Source organism: Manduca sexta, unplaced genomic scaffold, assembly GCF_014839805.1.
Source record: "Manduca sexta isolate Smith_Timp_Sample1 unplaced genomic scaffold, JHU_Msex_v1.0 HiC_scaffold_57, whole genome shotgun sequence".
NCBI lineage: Eukaryota > Metazoa > Arthropoda > Insecta > Lepidoptera > Sphingidae > Manduca > Manduca sexta.
The window spans coordinates 390,903-410,890 of NW_023595374.1; the positions used below are offsets into that span (position 1 = coordinate 390,903).

The following is a 19,988-nucleotide window of genomic DNA, read 5'->3' on the forward strand; positions in this document are numbered from 1 at the left end:
ACAGCTCTAAATATATCTAATAAATAAAACTGTGAATGTATGTTTATACAGTAATGAAGTGAGGGGCTAGATTTATAAGATAGTTTTAAAAATACTTTTAAATAATTAAAGGATTTTGTAAGATTTGAACACCTTAATAATTTATCTATGAATACCTACGTACTACATAAAAGAACTTTATTTAATTGTACTCATACCTGAAAAATAAAAAATAGTAATCAACTGTTTAAACAGTAAGTTGTATAAATGTCTGTTCATATGGATAATATTATATACCTACCATAATATACCTACCTTAATTGATATCTTATTAAGTGCCAGCCATTTCTACCATGTATGAGGCAACTAGTTGAACAAAATACATTTTATTCAAAAATAGCTTTTGCTCGCAGCTTCGCCCGCGTGAAGGAGTTTTCCGGGATAAAAGTCTCGCTATACATTTTCCCGGGATAGAAAATAGCATACCTACCTTCCCGGGGTCTTAAATTATCTCCATACCAAATTTCATAAATCCGTTCAGTAGATTTCGAGAAAATCGAAAACATACAGTCAGATAGAAAAGGGGACTTTTTTATAATATGTATAGATTATAATAAGTTAATATGTATTAACTCTAATTGTATTAGTATAATACCGGCGCCACATACAGACAAATGTTTGAACAAAGACTTTAAAAGACTTTGCCACACATTTGAACAAAGTTTTGCTTGTACCTGGCACACAGGCTTTGCAAATAAATTCGCTCACAGTATTCAAAGAGACAACAAACACGATGGACCGTGATTTTGTGGACGCGGTATACTTGTAGTATTTGTGAACAAAATTATTTATTACATGTAAATAAAAAAATAAATTAAAAACTCCGATATAGAGCAAGATAACAATTTACTTGTTATTCTGATCCAGGCGTTATTGACCAAATTTCAATTTTTATGGCTTTTACTTTTAGGTTTCCATATAATCGGTTCTCCTTCAAGCAACTCCATAAAACTGAACTTTGCGCAAGTGGGGCAGGATACGCACACTTTTTAACTTGGAATGCTTTGATGTGTGGTCGAAATACCGATACCGAATGGCAAATACGCAAACATTTAGACAAACTTTGCATAAATACGCAAATACCTGTGCCACACATGGGTTTAAAGAAGTGTTCAAATAAGTGTACAAATATTTATGCTATTATTATATATAAGTATCTCAGTCGTCTGTCTCATTCGCACACAATTTTTTTTGAGATTTTTAAATATTTGCTATTATTTTTTTTTATTTTAATGTTTTTTAAACAAACCTTCTCCTGACAATAACGAACGCATAAAAAAAGATTTATCCAATTTGGTGCAGTCCTTAGAAAGTTATACGCATACAAACATTTGGGTGATTAATTTTTATTTATATATAGAAACGAATAAATAAGTATTTTGCTAGTGGTTTGGTTCTTTTTTTGCAAAAAAACATATCAATTAATATCCGACGTTCTGTTGCAAGTGGTGGAAATCACGCGTCACGCGTCGTCAATGCTTCGCGTCGGGTCTTTTGAATGCAGCCTATCAACCGAACACGCACTGAAGAAATGTGGACGCACGCAATCTGCAATTTTCCCTGTTTTTTATCTGACAGATTATTGAAAATCGAGATACTTTTTATTGTACTATTAATTGTTACAACGACTCAATTGCTCTCTTGGATCAATATCTCTTGGATATTAAAATAAAATGTATAAAATCTAATAACATTTTGGTATTAGTTGCATGTAACTCTCGACAGAGGTGCTTTTTTATGTATAAATTGATAACCATTTGCTGGCGTTTAAAAAAAATACATCATCTGTCACGTAGGCGCACAGAGTTGCACTTAGGATACGTTAATACAATGTATAAGAACAATTATTATTATTTCAAAATAATAATTAAAACCATTTTAAATTAGCGATAAAATTTATAAGGAATACAAGGCAGTAGCCAGCTCAGGCTGGCAGGTAGAGGGAAATGGTATTTCAAATAAGACTATCTTCGATCCGAAATAAAATTTATTATCTAATCCAAACTGTCGCAGGTCGTAGAATCGGGTTGCGAGATCAGGAAACCTCCACGCGGTGCACCCTGAGCCAAAGCCGAAGCCGATCGGCGCGACGGCTCATTCGTAACAAGATTTGGTTGACGGCCGTTACTTCTTATGGCGGCCGTTGTTAGGTTCGGGTGCAGAGGGCCCGTTCTTTAGAGCCTCTCCCGGTTCCCGGGGTCGTCGACGGGCTCGGTATACGCTCGGGCGGCAGCGTGGAAAGTGGGCCTTGCGCTGTCGTTGACGCTGGGAGCGTCCTTCGACGTGCGGGGCCTTCTGAGACCAGTAGGAGAAGGGCCGGACCAAGCGGCACCACGCTGGGACGGCTACGAATGACGACTTAGTCACTTCCATCAAAGGAAGTCCGTTGCCGTCCCTAATGTGCAGAAGAAGGCCCTGCGGAATTTTAGTTGGTAAGCCGTGCGCTGTATATATCGTTAGGGACTCGGCCCGGTGGTCGCCCGAAGGCCGTCATCAAATCCGGGCGACTCAACGCCGGGTCGTAAGGCACGGTGACCCCAACATAAATGCCTAGTCGCCCCCTACGAAGGCTAGACGGTACTCATAAGGGGTCGTTCAAGTATTACTTAACGCAATTTGGAGGGGGGGGGGGGGGGGAGTCTTTGTAAAACGTTACAGTGCATTACCGGGGCAGGAGGGGGTTTCGTACAACGCGTTATTTAACATTGTTTTTTCTTAATTTTAAAACAATAACAAAGGTATCTTAGCGTCTTTCCGGTATTTTGCGTAACATAATTGTGAATATTAGAAAAAAATTTACACTTTAGAGTTACATAACTTTTTAAGGGGGGGGGGCGTACAGGAAAACGTTACGGCGCGTTATATGAGGGGCTGGGGGGGGGGGTCGAAAATATTCAAAAATTGCATTAAGTAAGGCACTTTCTCCGCGAAACAAAAAAAAGGTCGCAGGAAACCGATGAATTCTAATAGTATATATTTCCGGACGGAGGTATATTCCTCGGACTAGGGCATGCAATCCGATAATCAATAATCGATAATTTATCGGTTATCGGACCATTTAAGAGGAACGATAACCACTAACTTTTTAACACTAATTGCAAATAAATTTGCTGAATGACTTGGCTTATAAACATGAATTATGGAAAATGAATACCCTCGAATAAGCCGTTTTTACAGACTCGTATTTATGACTCGTACTCAGCAATTATTAACTTTGATGTAAGTCGTTAATCATAACGTAGAGTTACTTTACAGAGTCAATATAGTCAATGTTCAAGAGGGTAATTTTATTTGCTTAAGAAATACAATCGTTGATTTAAAAAAGTGTCATAGTATTATTTTATTCCAGTATTTTATATACTGCTCAAAACAATTAGCGGAAGGGAATTTGATCTTTGATGGGCATGCTACGAAGCTCATGACGGTAAATGCCCAAGTTCCACAGGGTTGGGTGTTGTCACCTAGCTTGTTTCTTCTGCATATCAAAGTTCTGTTATCGCTTGGCAACATTCATTGTTATGCAGAAGACAGCACGGTTCATGGGCGATCCTGTTATGAGTCCCTTGGTTCGTTGTGACGAGGCGCGACAATCTTGTCATTGGAGTCCCCCAGACGTTGGCCTCATTTCTATATAGGGTTCCAGGGACCTAGTTGAGTTCAATGCCAAGAAAACGCAGGTGTGTGCGATACGTGCAAAAGGTTCCCGTTTTCCTCTTCCCCAATCTTCAGGGTATCTCACTCATTGCCAAATGACCTGCGAATCCTCAGTGTAGATATTCGATGTGATCTCAATCCAAGTGCATCGGTCTTTCACACTCGATACACTCAATTGCGAATTCGCGGTTATAGAATATTGCTCGCACCTAAGGGACGGTTATGTCCAATACTCGCTCGATGTCTTACATGGATTGCAGCGGTAGACCATCTGCATAATGAATGATACAGACGTGATGAGCACATATAAGTCGCTGCAGTTGCGTAGAGATGTCGCTTCTCTGAGCGCGTTGTACCAACTGTATCATGGCGAATGATCTGCCTATAGTTCAATTTGAAAATCTTCTCATTTAGAAATTCTCCAGCAAAAACTCGCGTACTGGCATGCGGAGCTACAACTTGATAGTTAGAACCATCACGACCCGAACGCATAGGTTCACCAAATCTTTTTTTGCCGCAAAATCAGACATTGGAATAGTTTAAGTGGGTACGTGTTCCATTCTTCCTACAATTCTGAGTCCTGCCGTAGCATGAAGAAGCATTTTAGTAGACCAACATGATTGTGTCGAATAGTATGAGACAGCCATCTGTTCCCATTCTATACTTTATCTGGACCTCATCGCGCTGACCATCATTTGCAGTGCAGTCACTTTGCCGTTCCAGAATAAAAGATATAAAAAGGTGTTTATACTCTTTTGGCTGCTTTATTGAGAACTGCTCTCAGAGTATTATTCGTCCGACTGCTTTAAGCAGTATATAATATAAATTACACGTTTGGCTAAAGTAAAGCGGAAAAAAAAAACAGGTTTTTTATTATATACTAAAAACCGATATTTATCGGTTTTTATCGGAAAATAAAAATGATAATTTTTTTTATCGATTATCGGAATATTCCGATAATTGCATGCCCCACCTCGGACCCATGTTGCAATGGTGCATTTGCAAAATAAGGCATGATTAATATCTAAAGATATTAAAAGAACTTAGTTACGAATATTAGCTTTTTTCAAAACCAAAAACGATACACTAACTCAAAAATATCATAATATCGATATGTAACCCGCCTGGTAAACTAGTAAGCCGTCCACGATAAAAACAAGCTAAATTCTAACCATAATTATTGACAGTACAGATTAATATTTCCTTTATTTTAGGATTACTTATTTTAACATATCTTTAAAAAAATAATGCAAAGCAAAATATAAAAAAATGCTACACCCTCCGACGGCGGAGCTCGAGACCCAAGTCAGCGGCGGTTAAGGAATCTCTCACAATGCGTGCCGTGTTTGGCAATACAATATAATTGTTATTATTCGTAAATGACACTAAAATAATAGCGCACTGTATATAGAATTAAAAATGTTTTAATTTTTGTAACACTCAGCTAGTTTTTAAAGAAAAAAAGGGACTATTTGATTAGCAAAGGTATGACTATAGGATAGGTACAAGCTTTATGGACTTCTTGTCTTCGATGACCATGGGCACACTCAATTGGCCATCTATCACTAAATAATATACTTATGGTTAGTCGTTTGAAGGACACATTATTGGGAGGAAACATTATTAAGGAACCTCGGTAAAGTGAATTCCTTCCCAAAAGTAAAACGGCGCGACGCGCGACGTGTGCCGCAAACAATAACAATGAAATACATAAAACGAATAACAGATATTAATATATAACATTTAGCTACAACAAATCAAATAAGATATATAAACATAAAGTGCTTAAGCTTGTCCTGTTCTAATCAGATAATAAATTTGGGACATGTAATTGTCATATATATTGTAAATCCTTTTATTACCACTAAGGTTGAGGAAAGATGTTTTAAGGAAAAACCTGAAAAAATCGTAAAGTATTCAAAAATACTTTGCCTTTTAACAGGATGAAATTAGTAAGCGGTGAGTTGTAGATTCACTGCAGTAACAATTTTATCCTGGCCAACATGACTATGTTGGTACCATTGTTCCTAGATTGTCAAACTAAAGTGGTGCCCAGCTTAGCTATTTTATATGTTTCCATATATTGCCGAAAGCTCAACAAGGCATTTTAATGCAACTTCTTACTACCTTTAACTTAATATTCACGATTTCTCTGACATCCTGGTTAATTGCGGCTACTACTGGGCCAAAATCAAAACACATTAAAAATTACTGATAAACTTATTTAGTTTCCTTCAGTTAAGCGTACAATATAGTAACGCCCCGAGACATTGACTAGAAACTCTTGTACTTTATCACATCTTTCTTCGAATTTACTAAGACTAATAAATACATAAAAAAATGAAATATTTCGTTACGAATGTTCTTTTATTTTGAGCATTATTCTCATTTACTTAGGTTATAAAAACAAATTTGTAATGGCACGTTGTCACAAAAACTGTACTTAAATATTTCTTCCATGAACTTTGTGGACATGTTATCACATCGTACAAGCTCCACGTGGCATTACGAGCGGAAATACATTCATTCGACCTGTTCACCTTTGCAACACAATTCACAAAATCCTATTTTATTGTAGTGTATTGCAATTTTGTGACGTTTCACTTTTATGATATCGAAAAAAGAATCATCACTGGATAAATAAAGTCTTCCAATGAGAGAAGCCAAAAATCATCACAATAATAATAGGAAATTGCAAATCATACAGTGTATGATTGTAACTATTTCGTAAACCCTCAACTATTCCAATGAACAGTGTGTAAGCTATAGTTAGATAAATATAAAAAATATAGTATTGTAAATATAACTTGTGAAAGTGACACAGGGGTACAAAAATAACTTACGCATTAAAAACATCCTGAAATATACTTTATTCGTAATAAGAAAGTTATACATAAATATAATTATACAATTTAAATATCTACATACTAAAAGTTGTTATTAGAATAGTACAAGGAACTTTAAAAATCTATAATATAAATACATATTCTTAAATTTCATTCAAACCTCTGAAATGCATTGGTGTTTAGTATCTTTTACAGCTTGGCCTCTACCCCATTTTTAGAGATCGAATATGTCCTAAAGGTAAAAAGCTAGACAATTTATTAATCTTAGATTGTAGAGCAATTAGGAACTTAATATATTATTGTTATGATATCACGCGGATTTATAGATTACAAAATAAATTATACGACAATGACAGCGAATGAGTGTAAATGATACGGTATTTGTATAAAACAAGCGAAGATACGGCGGACGTCTCACTTGCGGTAATGTAACTGTGCGTTACTTGTTGGAGGAACTTTTTGGCGGTGGTGCGATCGATTTCTGAACACAATACACCTTAACACATTGCAAGTGTGATATTGTGGACAAAATGGTGAGGCTTTTTAATTAATTAATTTTTTGGCATTTTAGTAACGTTCAAAATAAAATACCTAAAAAATAAATAATTATCATATAAACTAAATTTATCAATAAATTACATTTAAGTAATTAAAAATATTTTTAAATCAAATATTTATGATTTTAGTAGTCGTTTTTTGTACCGAGCCTACTTATTAGATCGTAATTTCCCAACATAAAAATAGATACCTAAAATTAGTTTTACTTTTCTATTTTATACTAATAATAATAATATCAGCCCTGTATTATATACTGTCCTATCGCTGAGCACGGGCCTCCTCTACTACTGAGAGGGATTAGGCCTTAGCCCACCACGCTGGCCTAGTGCGGATTGGCAGACTTCGTACACCCTCAAAATTTCTATAGAGAATTTCGCAGGTATGCAGATTTTCGCCCTGTGGAATGGGGGCGTTTGGAGAATTCCACCACGGTATCCCCTGCCTGTCGTAAAAGGCGACTAATAGGGGCCATCGGGGGGTCGTCGGCGGGCGGCTGGGGGCCGTCCGCCCCTAGGTTACGTTGTGCACATCTCGCACATTGTGATCACCCCCGAGATGGACGGCAGCGTGGAAGGTAGGCCTCATGCTGCCGTTGACGCCGAGAGCGTCCTTCGGTTACGCGGGGGCTTCTGAGCCCCCATAGGAGACGGGCCGCAACAGGCGGCACCGCGCAGGACGACTGCGGACGAAAACTTAAACATTTCAGTCAGAGGAAGCCCACAGTCGTCCCTAATGCGCCGAAGACGGCCACCGCGGAGTTTTAGTTGGTATGCCGTGCGTGTATATAGGTTAGGGACTCGGCCCGGCGGTCACCCGAAGGTCAAGATCAAATCCGGGTGGCTCAACGCCGGGCCGTAAGGCACGGTGACCCCAACATAACCGCTCAGTCGCCCCCCCCCCGAAGGCTGGGCGGTAGTCATAAGGCACTTTCTCCGCGAAAACAAAAAAAAAAAGTATGCAGATTTCCTCATGATGTGTTCCTTCACCGTTAAAGCAAGCGATAATTCACAAAGAATACACACAGGCGTGTGAGCCTTGGGATTCGAACCTGCGGACATTCGTCTTGGCAGTCAAACCAAAAAGACTATCGCCGTGCTTATAATACTTGTATACTATAAACTAATATTTCATTAATTGACATAAACGACAGTTAAATTTATAAAAATAACATTATATTTGTTTCTTAAATAATTACTTCAGCTTACTGGTTTAGTGGATCCTGCAAAAACAAAACTGAAAACTTTTTTCTAAATAGTACTTATTATTATATATAAATATTGAATATATATTTTAAGATTAAATAATATCATTTATTCAGATTATATCCTGTCAATTAGCTGTAGGTTCAGTAACACAACAAATCAAAACTTCTAACTGAATCTCGAACCTGACCAAGTTATAATAAGGGCATAATAATGTACAAGTAAACATATTATAATCTAATTAATTTGAGATTTTTTAAATAATTGTAACCTTAAGTATTTACATAAATAACTCCTATTGGAAAATGTTTTGAATTTTAAATTTATTTTTTTGTATATACGAAAAATATGTTCAGATAATCTAAGCTTATTGATTACTGCATCTATCGTTGTATATTTGACATATAAATAAATAATTTAATCCAATTCACATCAGCTTTTAGGAATTGCATTTCAAACCCAATTTGCCAACATCTAAAAGCATATTATATATTTCATTGATTACTAAATAATATCATTAAACATTAATTTCTTTGACTAGTTCATTCATCCACAAATTTGGCGATTAATATTTTTCAGTAGAAATATTCACTTACACGCTTTACTTCTAAATCATGACTAACCACATGTTCATACTTAAACAAATTAGATTACCTAAACCATTAGATGTTCGTAGGTTAATTCAATAGATCTTTTTAATTATAAATGATCTAGTTTGTTCAACTTGACACTTATTTGTAAGCCAATTACATATGAAATCCTTTGAATGGATTTAAATAAAATTTGGTGCCTACACAAAAAGCCCCTACACTGCAACAATGTGTGACATTTGTGAGTTTTTAAATGCTATGTAGACGGGACCGTAAGAAAATGCTAGTTATGAATAATTGTAATGTTTAAATTATATTAAAATAATTTGCTCGTCGCTCAGATCAACCTAATATTATCACCAATTATAATTTTAATACTTAACCTAAAACTAAATGAGTAAATGAAGTGTTAACAAAGAATTTGTTTTCAGATTAAATTTAAATTGAATAACATTTAACTGATATTATACGAGGTGTGTTCAAAAAGTATCGCGAATTTAGAATTTTCGCGGGTTACGTATATGCGAATTTCGATTTTTTTGTGGCGTTATATTGATACACATGTCTCTCACTTATACTGACAAGTTCGGCCATTTTAAATGTTCAGTTAATTGTTGACAGCTGCTTTGCTTGCTTGCACGTGTTTTGGTTCGTCTTCGATTTTTACCTATTTAAAAAAAATGGAACAAAGAACCTGTATCAAATTTTGTGTCATTCCGAATGTTGACTGTGGCATACGGAGGAGCTACTTTGGACAAAAGCAACGTTTATCGGTGGTACAAAATGTTTTCAGAAGGCCGAGAAGATGTGAAGGTCGAAGAGCGTGCCGGACGCCCGAGCACTTCAACAACAGACAAAAAAATTGATGAAGTGAAGAAAATGGCCAATCGTCGAATCACCGTTAGAGAAATAGCCGAGAACCTAGGCATATCGATTGGCTCGTGCCATTCGATTTTAATCGATAATTTGGGCATGAGACGGGTCGCCGCAAAATTCGTACCAAAATTGCTCAATTTCGATAACGCCCCTGCTCACACATCGCTGCTTCTAACGCGACTTCTTGGCCAAAAACAACACACTCATGATACCGCAGCCACCCTGTGACTTTTTCTTGTTCCCGAAACTGAAGAGGCCCACGATAGGACGGCGCTACGCCACTGACGAGATAAAGACGGCATCGAAGGAGGAGCTGAACGAGATACAAAAAAATGATTTTTTGAAGTGCTTCGAAGATTGGAAAAAACGTTGGCACAAGTGTATAATATCCCTGGGGGATTACTTTGAAGGGGACAAAATAGATATTCACGAATAAATAAATAATTTTTGAAAATACACAAAATTCGCGATACTTTTTGAACACACCTCGTATCCTATCATGTGAAGTGACGGAAAATGGATTAGATTATTAATTTATAGAGAGTACATCAAATCTATAAAGTTGAACTTGTATCACGTCTAACCAGCTCTTGTACTTATAATGTATTTGTTTAGAAATTATGCTAAGAAGCTTTCAAATGACGGATTACCTGAAGTAAATCAATGGATAAGTATACATTTAATAATAAAGTGTCAGGTTCATGATATCCTCGAAGTGTTATCTGTGAGACATGTATTCAATCAGTTTCGGAAAAATATATGTTGTTTTTTTATTTAAAGCGTTGCACAACAAATTAAACTATTGATATTTCATTTGTTAACAGCTAAACAATTAGAAACTAATTTCTCTAAATAAATGCGACGTTTTCAAGTTCACTACAAGTTACACATTTTTTCACTAATTGTATTTTAATTCCTTCCAATCAACGCTATAAATAACATTAATAAGTTTGTTAATACTTTAATGATTTCATATCAAAGTGATTAATTTCAATATTTTCAAATAAAATATTATCTGCTTAAAGGAATGATACCGCAAGCAATAGACGGGATTAACAATGTTTAATACCTTTGTATAGAGAATTTAAATCAGGTAACATCTTTTTTTACTAAAGCACATAAATAAAACTAGTACATATCAAGTAATTGATGTTTAAATATTTCGATAAATTTGGATAAAATAATAATAGAGAATAAATAATAACTAGGTACGTAACCTTTTAAGAAGCGCCTTTGTTTTTTGCAGAGTGACGGCCAAGTAAACAGCGGCTTCGACTCGTCGGACCCCAAGATGGACCCAAAACGATCATCGCAAATAAGTTTACCTCCAGCTAATCTTAAAGCGGCTCTGGATAATATAGATGTAGGTATCTAAAGAACCTAAGGATAATCGAAATATTTTTGGGTTTCGATCTTTGATATTAATTGGTATTTTTATTAAAGATAGAATATTGATTAAAATAGAATCATCTACTAAAATCACTTTATTTGAATAACGCAAATAGTAATATAATACTTAGATACTTATGTTTTGAATAAGTATAAATTTGAAATACTTAAACGATGCTTCATCATAAATATGGAGGGTTCAGACTAGCGTATGTTGGGCATACCCGTTCCTTCAATGTGTGAGCCGTGCCGCATGTGCTCCGACTGATGGTAGGTCTCTCATATGTGAGAGTCTGCCTAACTATGTCCCACCTCAATGTCTATATCTGCCGCCAAGCAACAATGTGTATTCGCTGTTGTATTCCGGTTTGAAGAACATTGTGGCCAGTGGAATTACTGGACATAATAAGAATTAACTATGTTATTAACAGATATTAATCTCATGTCTCAGGATGGCGAGCGTAGTGCAATACCAAACAATACTTTGTAATTCAAGGTGTTGTTAGATGGTGTTCTTACTGTTTATGGATGGTCGTTTCGCTTACCATAAAGCAAACGGCAAGCTTGTCTCGTCCTTGAAAAACAATAAAAAAAAATTACGTTCATCTTGCATGCACGATAAAACTGTCGCGAAGTCGGCGAAGAGAAATGTTAGTCTAATCTAGGACTTAGGAACATTTTATAAAAAATAATAATAGGGCGACAACAATGTAAGTGCATTAAAATGTAGCTAAGGAATATTTTTTTTTTGTTAAATCGAGGACACAGACTTAGAAGCTGAACCGCCAGAACGTATGGTATGGTCCAACAACATCGAATTTTTGATGTCCTGCATCGCTACATCCGTCGGTTTGGGTAACGTGTGGCGGTTCCCTTTCATCGCGTACCAGAATGGAGGAGGTGCTTTCCTGGTGCCATACGTCATCGTTCTTTTACTTGTCGGCAAGCCTGTGTACTACTTAGAGTGCGTCCTCGGACAATTCAGTTCAAGAAACTCTGTTAAAGTTTGGTCAATTGCACCGGCCATGAAAGGTAAATAATCCTACAGTTGCACATAATACAAAATGTTTGATGTTACACTCCTAAGAACATGATTTATTTTAAGCAAATACATATTGATTCCAAAACTTAAAAAAAAAACATTCTGTAAGAAAATTAACAAATTTGAACTTTTCCGCATTCTGAACTGAATCCGCAGGACTCGGAGAAGAATAAAATGTAACCAAATTATATTTTAGTGTGGAATACACATTTTAAAATATTAAGCAACATGGTGTAATATTTAGTAAATAGGCTTTAGTTTAAAACTGTAACCGTGTAACTTTTTATGTAGTTGAGTACAAATATCTCCTAATCTTGATAATTCACATTACAGGTACTGGATACGCCCAAGCTGCCGGCTGCGGTTACATCCTGTCTTACTACGTGGTGATCTGTGGTCTCTGTCTGTATTACTTAGCTATGAGCTTCCAGGCTACTCTTCCATGGGCTATTTGTCAGCCTGAGTGGGAGAACTGCGTGCCCTCAGATCCAACACTTGCTGCATCAATCGACAACATCACCAACGGTACCAGCAGTGCTGAATTCTACTTTTTGTGAGTTTCTTTATTAATATTTAATCTATTAATTCTTATGAGAATAAATTTCAAAATTGTAGCTTTTAAAATGATTACCTAGAATAAAATTTACTCACGACTATGAGCATTGGACAAGAACTCGTCGCATGAAACATACTCGAGAATGAATATGGGTGAAACCCACTCCCCGCGCCCTTCGATATAAAGGAGAGAGAATAGGGCGGGATTTTAGTCGATAAGACGGTATAAACCGGCGTGTCTACACTTGAGAGTATAGCATCGTCCGAGCGAACATTGAGCCGAGTCCCTAATACTATATAGAAACACCGGCATACCGACCGAAACCCACGAAGGCCTTTAGCGCATACAAGACGGCTCCGGGATGTCTGTGTTGCACAAAGTTAGCTGCACGGAGCCGTCTCCGCACCATACAGCTTTGCGGCTCGTCTTATTTTTATTTTTATTTTATTTTTATTTATTTAAGGACCTCCAACAAAGGATACACGGCATATAATAAGTACAATGTCGTAATATTGGTATAATTAACAATGTGACGTGCCTCTTCAATTATAGGAGACCACAGCATGCAAATTTATATATTAGTATAATATATAAATACAAATAAATAATATATAAATAATATATATGTATATATTATTTACGTAGTAAGGAGCTAAAGGAGCCGCCGAAATCCGAAAAGTGATGTTTAACCCCGCTTTTATGCTTAATTAATAGGTATAATAATTATTCCCTAGACAATGAAGACACGTTTTAAATCTACTCTTTGTTTATCTACATATAACATTTTTGAAGAGTTAAGCCTTACTCAAATTACTACTCTATGAGTTACTCAATTTTTTTTTTCACTTACAGGAGAACGGTTCTCCAACAAAGTGATGGAATTGAAGGAGGTCTTGGTAAGTTACTTTTGACATTTATTAAAACTACATTATTCAATCAAATATTTTATACTTGTATACGGAGGAGCCACAGAGCGCGTAAGAAAAATAAGTATAGAACAACAAAATTGAAGGTTATTAGATAGTAAAAGAAACCTGCCGGTTTTGCATTTACAAGCAAACAATTTCCAACTACTAATGAATTTATCTGCATTACTATGTACGTTGGTATATTTTGTAGCACATGCCAATGAGAATTACGTGAGTGAAATATTTTGTTAATAAACGTAGTGCTACACGTAACCGTCAAGCTTCAGATGGTTGTATGCCGAGCATTAATGACTAACAAAAAAATATCTACAGTAATTATTTAATATTATTCCAGGTGCCCCCATCTGGTACTTGGTGTTGTGTCTATTCATCGCATGGCTCATGGTGTTCGGAGTCGTCGCCCGAGGAGTCAAGAGTTCCGGCAAAGCGGCCTACTTCCTCGCGCTCTTCCCATACGTTGTCATGATCACTTTATTCATCACGTAAGTAATTATCCCTCAAATAAGTCTCATCATAGGAATCATGAATATTTTTATAGTTGCTATTATTGCTTAAAATGTTATGACAGTACACAAAACTTTTACGCAAAGATACTGTGTCCTAGAAAACCAAATGCATCAAGAATCATCGTTTTAAATTTTAATATCTATTATTATTGTACAAAGTAAAAAAAACTGCAAGGCGAGATAGATATAGAGGGGGCAATAATCACTTATATATCTAATCGATCTGTGGACATAAACATCTTGTCATTTACCAGCCTATTTTCAAAATTAACTTGTAAAATGCTTAAATTGTGTTTTTTTTTTATTATTTCTCAGCACAATAATCCTGCCCGGTGCTACTGACGGCATCCTGTTCTTCATCACGCCTCAGTGGGCGAAACTCCTTGAGCTTGGTGTAAGTGTTACATAAAAAAATACTGTTTCCACAATTTACACAAAATATAATAATAGAGATAATACCACTTAATAATTGGAACTATTAATTTAACTATCAATATATATTTTTATTCATTCGTTGCTACCATTTCAGAAATTATCTAGATAGGTAAATTAAACCCATCACTATTTCACAAAGTTTGTATGTAAACTCACGATAAACTTTTCACTTTGACTTTTAGACAATAATGTTTTTCTCTCAGAAGTTATATCTCTTTTCTCTTAATTATACTTAATACAAGGTTTTACTCGTTGCATAGCCAGTGTAGATTTCTTTCTTGGTATCGAAGTCCCACTGTGTATTTTTTTATATAAAAAAACAAATTTGCCAAATTTGATCCGACTCCATGAGTAATGCTTTTTTTATATTATCCAGGTATGGTACTCAGCAGTCACGCAAGTGTTCTTCTCTCTGACAGTGTGCAGTGGACCGATTATCATGTTCTCTTCTTACAACGGTTTCAGACATAATATCTACAGGTAACTTGCCTACTTTAATTCGGGAATACAGACATTAATATTATGTGCCAAACCAATATTTTTTTAATAATAAATAAGCATGTAACAATATTTACCAAACTGCTGCATTAAACATAATTGTTTTAAAGATAGAGATATATCCGATTTAAATCAATAAACTATTATTACAATTTAACATTAATACTAGATTAGTTACCAATGACAAAAGGTCCATATAGCCCGATTCATACCGGCTTCTCTTTCATAACTTATGTAAAATATAACTATCATTTGAACGATTTGCAAACCGCATTTGTGCATATTAGTAGTAGCTATATATTGTGTCGGGTTCCCTATGAATAAACCTCCGTCTTCGCCACGATTAGTTACAATATTTTACCATTTGTGTCGAAGTACTTACAAATCCTGCGTTATTTTATATATGACTAGCTGACCCGGCGAACTTCGTACCGCTTAACAGTCGATTCTTAAATTATTTTTTTTATACTTATTCTGCTATTCGGGACAACCGGGTCAGCTAGTGAGATAAAAAAGTTGATAAGTCAACAATTACATTATCTCAAAAAATAAAAATTATAAAACACTTACCATTATTTTTAATTGTCACTAAAAATCACAATAAAAATTACAATTTCAGAGTTTTTATTATGATAAGAATTAATATTTATATGATACTAACGTCACTCAATTGTTTTGCCTCCCGGAATCCCTCCACTAACACTTAAACTTTATGATATGATATTAAAGTTCAAATTGACTTTTAAGTATTATTACGAATCTTTTGTATAGGAATATAGAAAAGTGTTGTTTTTAGACTTTTTCAGTTCAACTGGTTCCAAGACTTGCGCTTAACAAGACATTCAGCGATTCATTTTTTTATTATAGCTTAACATGCTATCGCGTTAGCTTTGTATGATAGTATACTGGATATAATAAATATATTATCAGCTTTGAATGAAATTATTGCACTGCAAGGAACGGACCTAATTCTATTAATACAAGAGATTTGCCTCTTCGTCCGCAATGCTTGTCTTCTTGTATTTCTACTTATACTTAAGTTAATGTAAACTTGATTTAGATTATTGTGTAATAAAATACATGTTATTCTAGAGATGCTTGGATTGTTACGACTTTGGACACGTTCACAAGTTTCCTGTCTGGGTGCACGATCTTCGGTATCCTTGGTAACCTCGCGTACGAACTCAATACCGAAGTGAAATATGTGATGGGCTCCGGCGGTACCAGTCTTGCTTTCATTTCATACCCTGATGCTATTGCCAAAACCTTCCAACCGCAGGTAAATGTAAACCTTTAAAAAATACTATTATTCACGTTGTATCGTATTTTTAATGCAAACTAAATATTTAATTACCAAGCCTAACATGTATGGGTTTAATTCCACGCCAGACAATGTTTTAATACATTTTGTCCGGGAATAGATCTCCTATAAAGGATTGATACCAGACAGCCACAAAGACTTGAAATAATATTTCGAAACAACCCAACGCTGAAGCGGGTGAACAAAGAGGAATGAAATCGTAACGAAAGCAAGTAAATAGGTGATTAACCTGATGGAAAGGCAGATCGAAAATTTAATTTAATTTATCCGTCAAAGAGTGTGACCCAAATATTGTCAATTAAATTGTCATCTTCAGCTATTCTCGGTGCTGTTCTTCCTGATGATGTCCGTGCTGGGTATCGGCTCATCCGTGGCTCTGCTGTCGACCTTCAACACATTAGCGATGGACGCGTTCCCACGTGTACCCACCGTCTACATGTCAGCGTTGACCTGTTCTTGCGGTTTCTTGCTTGGACTTGTTTACTGCACGCCGGTGAGTCTGCACGCCTCTTCCACGATATAGTATGACAGATGCCATACAAAATAAGTTGAACAAACATGGAAACACAAATGGAATAAATTATAACAATGTACCTAGATAATGAACTTGAAGCGAGTTCAAATGAGGGTTATTAAAGATTAATAAATATCGTTTCGCTAAAAATCGTATCGCTCAACGGACTCAAAAAAAAGGAATAACTAAAAACTTTTCGAATTCTGTAACATCTTACTTGAAAACAATTTTATAAAATTATATCTGCTTTCTGCGTCAGAAATCACTATTAATATTCTCAATAACTTTCAGGGTGGACAATACATCCTCGAGATTGTAGATCACTACGGTGGAACGTTCCTTGTTCTTTTCTGCGCCATTTCTGAACTTGCAGGCGTGTTCTGGATTTATGGTAATATTTTCAACAAACTCGTTAAAACAATTTTAATAAATACTTTCAATATTGTTGCACTTATTCTACAGTATGATTGCTTTTATTAGCACTGTCATAACAAAGTAACTTGCCACTACATGTGAGTGAAATGGCACCTAGATAGAATATCGATTGAAGACAGATGATTAACCCCGCTAGTCATACAATTATTTAAGCCCATTCGAAACCGGATAGGCTGATTCCAGAATATGACATACCTTATATTTGCCGGTCGCGATTTCAAGACGTGGTTTTATTATATGCTCAACACTTTATTTAGACAATCATTATTACTTTTTCTCTCTCGATTTAGGACAATCATAATGAATGTTTTTTTACTTATAGGATTGGAGAACATTTGCCTTGACATTGAGTTCATGTTGGGTAAAAGACTGGTGCTTACTGGCGTCTCTGCTGGGGCTTCATCACTCCTGCTATACTGTCGACTGTGTTCGTCTACGCTCTTCTCTCCATTGACAACCTGGTGTTCGGAGACTACTACGTATACCCGACTGCTGGTTATGGTGAATATTTATTTAAATTATACAACTATTTGGATCTCCCTACCGTATGTGGAAACCACAATTCCTAAATTGAATAAATATTCTATTCGAGTTCCTTTCAAACTTGAGCGTCAAATTTCAGTCAATTATGTGTCTTACAAAGCCTATTATTCTAAAACAGTATTTGGAACTGCCTCGGTGGCGTTTTGTATTTCCGGCGTGGTACGACACTGTCTTGGGGTTATTCCCAAATAGTAAAAACGGGTCGGGCAACCCTGTATTGATTTTTTCTGTTCAATATCAGCCCGGAGTCTGAAATTAGTACCCGATGCTCTCTATCACATAATGGGACGGAACACACATGACAAATATGTGAAAACCCTAGTTGCGCTTCCACCTACCCATTCCGTAATTAACGCGTGAATTTCTCTTTCCTTTTCTTACATTTTACTAAAATGAAGTTATCTAATTATTATGTTTTAATTATAATTCTCTTACTTAGTCTCTTCGATAACTTGTAATTACAGTTATAAAAAGAGATATAAGTTTATTCTTATTTACCAAGTATTTATTGTAAGTAATGCTAATTAATATTTTTTGTCTTTGTAGTTTCTGGATACATGATGTTATTTTTCGGCATATCGTTTGTGCCAATTGGAATTGGACTTTCTTTATACAAATACCGCACCGGCACCTTCAGAGAGGTAATCATCGTTTTGTACCCTAGAAACTGCTTAACAATCTATTAATTTAGATGTTCTGCTGATGGCGTCACACGAATTTTATACAAGTCTGCTCTCAGTTACAAATACTTTACTTAAAAAATATATAAACCATTTCGCTATCTAAGGGCCTATTTCACCATTTTCAAGTAAATTTCATTTGCCCGTTAACGTATAAGTCGCTAGACAGCTTTGCTAAGTGAACTCTTTTGTTTACCATTTAATTGGGAACTTGACTTGCATACTTGACTACATTTGGTCTTCCTATATTATATTCGAGGATAAGCGTTTACTCAGACGTCGTGAAACAATTCTTAAATAAGTGAAAGATTTTTTTGAATCAGACTAGTCAGAGACCAGAATCTAAAAGAACGATATCAACTCCAAAGACAAACGTGTCCAAACAACCCAAAAATTGGATTTGAAAATAATTATTATTAAGTATTCAAAGTATTTTAACTTATTTTATTATGTACTCGCAGACGGTCAAGAAGGCCTTCCACTCCAAACCCTCATGGGGTCCCCGCTCGCCGAGCATGCGCAGAGAATGGATGCAGTTCAAGGCTGAAGCGAAAGCTCTTAGACAAAAGATGAACACATCACGTGTCAAGCACATATGGTACAGTATTACGGGTGCTTACAGACGTAATATTAATTAGCTTATAAAACATGTACAAATCTATACCTAATACCTACTGATCACTTAGTGGAAATGAATAGGCTAGTTCTAACGTCCCTTCTTGACTTCAAGACAAAGATCATAATGTAACGCATTTATCAAATGGCGAGGAAAGACGAATTATACAAGAATCTATGACGCATGCTAAAATACATTTTCATTGTATTGGAACTTCTGGCTCTTAGTTGTATAAGTTTTGGTTTATAATAAAACAAATGTGGTGCCATATCACATAATACCTGCTATAACGTTAAATGTCATTTTTTACACCGGTAACACACTATCTGCAATAAGGAAAGACTGATATAAAATGAAGATTTATTGACTAATAATAATAGACTATATTTTAAAAAATCATGTATAAACAAACTATTTATTACATGCGACTACACGCAAGATCAGAGTTAATTACATGTTAAAGAATATTATGCAAAACAATTGCTAAAAGAGTCAAACTTATCGTCGATATTATATATGTTACGTATTTTATTTAACTTATTACCATACGTGTCGTTAAAGAAATTTGTATAAGTATGTTGCGAAATCTTTGCTGTATAGTTAGGACTTGTATGGTCTTTCGTTTAATTTTATAGCTATGCGATAGAATACTACGCTATTCAAATAGTACGTAGTAAATAATAACTCTTGAGCAATCTTCAAGAACTCTGTGCAATATATTTATGACTTTATAATTTACAGTTTAATATAAGTTTCAAC

At 35.5% G+C, this 19,988-nt stretch overlaps 1 pseudogene; it reads left to right on the forward strand.

The window, feature by feature from the left end:
* The first annotated feature begins 7,033 nt into the window (after nt 1–7,033).
* On the forward strand, nt 7,034–19,856 carry LOC115441504 (annotated as a pseudogene).
* Nucleotides 19,857–19,988: the final 132 nt, after the last annotated feature.